This window comes from Photinus pyralis, unplaced genomic scaffold, assembly GCF_008802855.1.
Source record: "Photinus pyralis isolate 1611_PpyrPB1 unplaced genomic scaffold, Ppyr1.3 Ppyr1.4_LG9, whole genome shotgun sequence".
In the NCBI taxonomy this organism is placed as follows: domain Eukaryota; kingdom Metazoa; phylum Arthropoda; class Insecta; order Coleoptera; family Lampyridae; genus Photinus; species Photinus pyralis.
Genome location: NW_022170878.1, coordinates 12,329,482 through 12,337,852, shown reverse-complemented (window position 1 = coordinate 12,337,852; position 8,371 = coordinate 12,329,482). Strand labels below are relative to the sequence as shown.

Below are 8,371 nucleotides of genomic sequence, written 5' to 3'. Positions count from 1 at the left end.
TAGTAAGAAACATATACTAGAATCGAGAGTGACGAGCGCCCAGATCCTTATGCAGAAACAGCAAGCTTGGAAGTGCGTTACAGAAGATTTTAACTCCGAATGTATCAGCAAAAGAACCACCAAGCAATTAAAGCATTTTTATGATAACATAAAGCGGAATGCGAGAAAAGCGGAGGCATCGAGTAATGTAAGTAATATACGTCGTTTGTGTTTATAAACATAGCTATTATCGGTACGATTCTAGAAAGAAAGGTACCTACCGAGAGCAATTAAAAAAAGCTTTCGATGGAGAAATGTCACAAGACGATATAGAAAAGCTTCCAGAAGAAGCTTTATATGCCGCAAAATGTGAAAAGGTAATTTAATCATGAAAGGATTCCGTCATTTTTAATTGTCTGTTTTATTCTTATTTCCAAGGAAGGAAGAAAGAAAACTGGAGGAGGAAGCTGCGAAAGCACCACCAACGACTCAATGAGTCTGGTGCTATCGATAATGGGTGATACGGTAAAGCCTTTACCAAATCCATTTGATAGTGCCAGCTCTTATCACGGTACAAATCAAAGTTTGCATTTACTTAATAAAAACATTGTTTTAAAGATGACGAGGCAATATTGCTATTGAACCTTCTCCCCCAGCAATCATCCCTGAAGTGGTGGACCAAAGTATACCATCCTGTTCCTTTTCTTCCATAGCTGATCGCCAACCTGCGCCAAAAGGTGGAATAATTGCTGCAAAACGGCGACCTAAAACTAAGATGTCCATTCAACAAATTAAAAAAAATTACTACCTTCAAAAGTTGAAGAATGCTAGGCTGGAATACAGCACTCTCCTAATGGAGAAAAATTTTAAAAAACGCATTTTCATGAATCAATTAAGTAAATGAACATATTTTCTATTCAAATAAAATGGTGTTGATAATATTGACTGTATTTTTATACATTGGTTGGTCATGGTCATGCTAATCCCCGTAAATATAATAACTCTGATCTGTCTGATGGCATCGTCGTTACTAAAAATGTACTTAGGTACCTACTCATAGTTAAATAAAGTCTTTGAAGAAACACACTTGCTGAGAATGCAGGGTCGAAACACTTTAAGAATTACAAAAGAAAAGGTGCATAGTTAAACGAAAGAATTGAAATATTCATAAACAAAACCACATAATAAAATGTTATTTTTCTGCAAGCTCTTTTGGGATTGCCTCCTATTAATGTCAGTACCTATATACCTGACGAAGTCGAAAATCAGCAAAAAAGTATTTCGCTGAAGTTTAAGATGACTTCGCAGTTAGGTGCTGGATTCAGCTGTTTAACTTCTGTGTTCCTTTTTTAAGGAAGTAAATGAACAAATAAACGGACAGAACAAATTTATTAACTGAAAGTAGTATTAACTAGAGCAGTTCTAATGGATGTATTTTCATTCCGGTAACCTTCTGCGATCGGTATGTCTTCAGCTCTGCCTTGATCTTCAAAAAATTCGTTTAAATGGTCATTTGAATCAATGGCAATATTGTGTAAGACCGCGCATGCAACTATTATCATCAAACATACGTGAACAGTATTTCTCAAGCCTAAAAAGAGACAAGGAAACCTTCTTTTTAACACACCGAATGTTCTTTCGATCGTATTCCTTGTTGCCACATGTGACCTGTTGTATCGTTCTTCTGCGGGCGTTCGGGGATTCAAGAAAGGGGTTAAGAGATATTTCTTACAAGCATATCCAGAGTCCCCCAATAAATAAGTTCCTGCTCCGTATTGGTCAGCTTCAAATTCCGGGATTAATGGACTATCATTGAAAATAGTACTGTCATGAACAGATCCTGGCCATCTACTTATTATGTGCCTGATTTTTAATGTGGCATCACATATGGCTTGCACATTAATAGAAAAGAAGCCTTTTCTATTTCTATATAGCTCAGCATTATTTCCACCAGGAGACTGTATCTTGATGTGTGTGCAATCTATAGCTCCAATCACTTTAGGAAACCCTCTGATTCTGTAAAAGCCTCTACAGACTTGTAAAATGTCGTCTTGGTTCTTGGGCATGTTTATAAAATTTGGCCTTTGACGAGCAAGATGTCTGGTGACTCTATTTATCACACGACAGGCAGTACTCTGATTTACGTTGATATGATCTCCAATAACTCTTTGATATGTTCCAGTTGCATAGAACCGAAGAGTTATTAGAAGCTGGGTTAGGCCATCAATTCTTTTGTTCCTCTTGGTTTTCGGTTCTATTAAATGTCCAAACATATGAAGCAAATTTTGTACTATTGGCTTCGAAAACCTGTACCTCATTTTGAAATCGATATGATCGTATATTTGAAAAGGATTGTTTCTATCCCTTATAAATCTTATTCTCCTGGCGGGGGCTTCCTCTTCATCGGAGGACGAAGAAAAAGAGGAGAGTGAAATGTCCAACATGAAAATGGCTAAATAAACAGTAAGGAATTATGTTATTTATAAGTAAAAAGTAATTTTTCACTTACATATTATTTCCAAATTTATTTATGAAAAAGTAAGTACCTATTAAAAAATGAACTGAACACAAACTGAGAACTTTAACACTAATTAACAATAAGGAACATCTCGAATAACTATTAGAATAGGTCAAATTATTCTATAAAAATACGTTCCACAAGATCAAATTGAACATTATCAACGAACTGTCAGTTTAATCAGTCAATGAGCACCGGTTAAATTTTGCCGTGATTAAAGCCGACTTGACGGCGTCGTTAATGCTAATTCTTTTTTGTGCATAGGAATTTTAGCTTAATCGATGTTTAACAGTTCCGTTAAATTAACTAATTTAATCAAAGCAAATGTCATTTTTTAATCGAAACAAATGAGTTAACAGCGCCGTTAAGCTTTGATTAACTTTTGTGCATTCGGCCCTCAGAATAGAAACAGCAATGTTAAAAATTTGTATGCATGTATGGTTGTTGGGTATGGCAACACTGCATAGTTTTTCTAGGGAGGACACTACCTGTATGTTACGAAGGATGATAATTACACGTTTATGTGGGCACTTCGTTTTACTTAATTCACCTATTACATCTACAATTACAACAGTGGCGACGAGGTCAAGGAGACAAAAGTTGTCCAAGAAGATAAGTATATTAGATTAGATACGTGCTAAAAGTTATACGTTGATTTTTCCATACATAACCTTAAAAACGTACACGTGTTAATATGGAAGGGCTACACATTGCACCATTTAATTGTAAAGAAGAAACGGCTTCCTTAGGATTAAAATGGAATAAATGGAAACAAAGTTTTGAAATCTTTATAAGTGCTAAGGGAATTACAGATGACACCCGAAAGAAAAACTTACTATTGCATTGTGCGGGACCCGAGGTACAAGACATTTATTTTACGTTACCGGAAGCTGACCAGGATGCCACTGCCCAGAATTACAATTCTACAATGAAGGCGTTAGACACATATTTTGCTCCCAAAATAAATGCTGTCTACGAACGTTACATCTTTCGAACAATTAAACAAACGGCAGGCGAGACCATTGAACAGTTTATTACGAGGTTAACGGAACAAGGAAAAAGTTGCAGTTACAAGGATCTTGACGACCAAATTCGCGACCAAGTAATTGAGAAATGTCAATCTTCAGTTCTACGGCGGAAGTTCCTGGAAGAGGGTGAGATTACATTGAAGAAGGTGCGAGAGATGGCGAAGGCATTCGAGGCTACAGAGGTACAGGTGTCGGCTATGGAACGGGTTCAAACGGAAGTGAACAAGGTATCATACAAGCGACAAACTAAGGTAAACATACCGATTCAAAAAAATGTAAGTGGTGGAAATTCTAAAGACTCGAAACAAGGGTATAAAAATGTACATTGCTTTCGTTGTGGTAATGAAAATCATCTAGCGAATAGCTGTAAATTTGTAAATGTTCTTTGTAATTTTTGTAAAACTAAAGGTCATATAGCTAAAGTTTGTTTCAAAAAGAAAAAGAATTCATGCAATGAAATTTCAGAGTCGCCTGAAAATGAGGATGAAATCGAGGGTGCTTTGGACGAATTACAGATCTACGAAGTTTCTACAAAAGACAACTCAGAGTTTCGCAGGAAGTTTCTTTGTACAATTGCGGTCGAGGGGAAACGAATACAATTTGAACTTGACAGTGGCGCAGCAGTATCAATAATGAGTAAGCTAGATTTTGATAGATACTTCCCAAAACTTGAATTATTCTCTAGTACAATTAAATTACTTACATATGCTGGCAACCCATTACAAATATTGGGGTATGCTAACGTTACCGTTACATATAAATACAAACCCATAATTTTGCAACTGTACATAGTAAATGAACATAATAATCCGCTATTTGGAAGGGAGTGGATACGAAAATTAAACTTGAACTTAAATGAGATACTTGATATTAATAGTTTAGGGTTACAAGCAAAATCAAGTGGGAATACGAAAGTACAAATCCTTATTAATCAATACAAACCATTATTTCAGAATACAATTGGTAAAATAAGACATTTCCAAGCTCGTTTAAGATTGAAACCTGGTGCAACTCCGATTTTTGCAAAGAGCAGATCTGTTCCATTTGCATTGTACGAAAGGGTAAATGATGAGCTCAATTCCCTTATACAACAAAATATTCTTGAGCCAGTCAATTCAAGCGAATGGGCCAGTGCAATAGTTCCAATTGTAAAATCAAATGGTACGATACGCATATGCGGGGATTACAAACCCACATTAAATCCAAATTTAGTTGTCGATGATTACCCATTTCCCACCATTGATGAATTATTTTCAAATATGGCGGGAGGACAATCATTTTCAAAGCTGGATATTACACAGGCTTACTTGCATTTAGAAATACATCCCGATGACAGAGACTTGTTAACAATGAATACAATTAAGGGACTACTGAGACCAACAAGGTTAATGTATGGTGTAGCTTCTGCTCCTGCCATTTGGCAGAAAACAATCGAAATCATTTTACAAGGTATACAGGGTGTGACAGTATTTTTTGATGATGTGTGTATTACAGCACCAAATGAGATATTACACATGGAACGATTAAAACAAGTATTAGATCGATTCTACAAATACAATGTACGTGTTAATTTTGATAAATGCTCTTTTTTCGCTAACAAAGTAGAGTATTGCGGTTATACAATTTCGAAGGATGGCATAGAAAAGTCAAAGAAAAAAGTGGAAACAATTCAAAACATTCCACAACCACAAAATAAAGATGAATTGAGAGTATTTTTAGGTCTCATTAATTATTACGGTCGCTTTATTAATAACCTAAGTACAGTTGTACATTCCTTAAATAAGTTATTACGACAGGACGAACTTTGGAATTGGGATAACAATTGCGAAAAAGCTTTTAAAACAGTGAAGCGGGAAATGATGACAGATAGAGTGCTAACTCATTATGATCCTAAATTGCCGTTAGTACTGGCTACAGATAGCAGTTCTGTAGGCGTTGGTGCAGTACTATCTCACATTTTACTGGATGGAACTGAAAAACCCATTCAATTTGCTTCACAAACGTTATCAGACACACAAAAGCGTTACTCTCAAGTTGACAGAGAAGCTTATTCAATTATATTTGGGGTAAAGAAATTTTATCAATACTTGTATGGGGCCAAATTTACTTTAATCACAGATTGTAAAGCGTTAACTCAAATTTTTCACCCACATAAGAATTTACCTGTTTTCTCTGCCGCTCGAATGCAACACTATGCGATTTACTTGCAAGCATTCAATTACACAATTAAATATAAAAACACTAAGACACATAGTAATGCAGACGCAATGTCGAGATTACTATCAAACAGTGATCTGAAACATACAAACCTGTTCGATGAATCTGATATATTTAATATAAATCAAATCAATGTGTTACCTCTTACAGTTGAAAGGTTAGCACAGCATACACAAAAAGATCACGAAACTCACAAACTTCTAAGAGCATTAACATCAGGAAATTTCATTCCACAGGAAGATAGGTTTAACATCGAACAAAACGAATTTTCTCTACAAGAAGGCTGTATAATGCGTGGTGCGCGCGTGTTGATACCACATACTTTGAGGAAATATATCCTTGACGAACTACATGTTGGTCATTTTGGTATAAACAAAATGAAATCACTAGCTCGTAGCTATTGTTGGTGGCCGGGGATAGACCAAGACATAGCGCATATTACAAAAAATTGCTCTAGTTGTAATAAAATCAGGAATGATCCTCCAAAGTCTTATCACCATTGGTTACCTTGTACCGAACCATTTCAGAGAGTACACTGCGATTTTGCCGGTCCTTTTCAAGGACAATATTTCTTCATTTTTGTGGACGCTTATTCAAAATGGCCTGAAATCCATACAATGAGAAATATCACAGCAAAATCTACAATTCAAATTTGCATGTCTATATTCTCACGTTTTGGATTGCCTGATTATCTTGTTAGCGATAATGGCAGCCAACTAAAGTCGAGCGAGTTTGAACACTTTTTAGCATCACAAGGTATCATACATAAATATACTGCACCTTACCATCCCGCGACCAATGGTCAAGCTGAACGTTACGTGCAGATACTGAAAAATTCCTTACGTGCAATGTTTTATGATAAACCAAATAATCTAACAATCACTGATAAAGTAAACACAATGCTAATGCAATATAGGAAAATGCCGCATGCCTCCACTGGGAAGTCTCCAGCGTTATTATTCTTAAATCGTGAAATTAAAACAAAAATTGATAGGATTCTACCAAAAACCAGTTACGTACTATCCAAACAAGAAGTTACAGATAATCAGAGCAGGGTGCTTGATGTGGGAGTTAGAGTTGCAGCCAGAAACTATAACGGTGATAAGTGGATATTTGGTCGTGTTGGAAATGTCTTGGGAAAACTTCATTATTTAATCAGATTAGATAACGGTAAATTTATAAAAAGACACATTGATCAAGTAAGGGTTATTGGGGAGAATATTCAAAAAGAGGAACACGATGACAGTATTCCTTTTCCACCGATTGCAAGCCAGCAAAACTTAAGTGCACCAAAAGAGCATTCTGACATGGGAAACTCTGGGGATGATTCAGTGAGTATTTTACCACCAGGGAACAACTCCAAACAAACCGAAGTGAAGGTAGCTCGTCCAGAAAACCTTACGATTCCAGACATTAGACGCTCAAATAGGATTAGAAAACCTGTTGAGCGATTAGATTTGTGATTATTTTTTGTTTTTTGTTTTCCATTTTGATGTACAAGACTATGAAAACAATGTAACTTTATGTAGTGATTGTTTCACTGTACCATGTTTTTGTATTTTTTTTTAAGTAAAGGGGGTGTTGGGTATGGCAACACTGCATAGTTTTTCTAGGGAGGACACTACCTGTATGTTACGAAGGATGATAATTACACGTTTATGTGGGCACTTCGTTTTACTTAATTCACCTATTACATCTACAATTACAACAATGGTATTTTGGCGGACACTGGTGGGTGTGCTGTGAACTAAAGCATCAAAATCAGAGTAGCACCATCTGGTGACCAGCTTCTAAAGCCATGAAGTCTTTTCCCCAATTCGATCTAAATCATAAATATTGATAAAGAAAACACAGTTGTTAAATTAAAGTGTATTTGGATACAATCACATTACATTATTTAACACAGAGAACTTAAATTACATGTTTACAAATTACATATAAAACTCAGAAGTGAGTGGAACTTACGCTTTGTAGATGTTAACACTTTGCAGAAAGATCCTTACATAACGATTTGTCGTACGAAATATTTGGTTTTAATTGCTGTTTGGACTACATATTTTTGTTTAAAAATATCTTTAGAACTAAATTTTTTGTTCCAAGAGGTAATAAAACCATTTCAGCAAATTGTCACATAAGTTTTTGACAACAAATGTTTACTTGATCCTGGTGCTTACTTGTCACTTGAGAAGCGAGGGTGGAAGTTGTTGAATTATCTAAAACGTATTTTTTATTCATTGTCTAAAAGGAATTACAATATAAGTATCTACGTCTATATAAATATAAAACTCAAGTGTACACCCTTTTGCGCCTATACCGTTAGTCCAGTCAATAGAGAAAAGTTTAGTCAAAAATTTGGTGTCCAAGAGGTTATGACTGATTCTTATGTATTTTTTGGCGTAGATTCCGAATTTTTAATCTCCCACCAACCTTAGGGGGTGGGAACCCCCCCAAAAATGCAAAAAACCCCAAAATTTCGGCCCAAAATTCAGAATTTTGGAAAAATCTCGCTAAATTTAGATTTTTGGCCCAAAGTACCTTAGTTCAAAATTAAAGTACGCAAAATTTTCAGGAAAAGTGATATATACACTTTTGCTCTAGGACCAACGGGGGCGGAGATAAGAGGGGGGTC

General features: G+C 35.7%; 1 long non-coding RNA gene across 1 annotated transcript; it reads left to right on the top strand.

The window, feature by feature from the left end:
• Positions 1 to 257: 257 nt before the first annotated feature.
• Positions 258 to 601, top strand: LOC116181438. The gene is made up of 2 exons (XR_004147249.1): positions 258 to 356; positions 418 to 601. It is a non-coding gene; the product is annotated as an uncharacterized LOC116181438 (long non-coding RNA).
• The last annotated feature ends 7,770 nt before the right edge of the window (positions 602 to 8,371 follow it).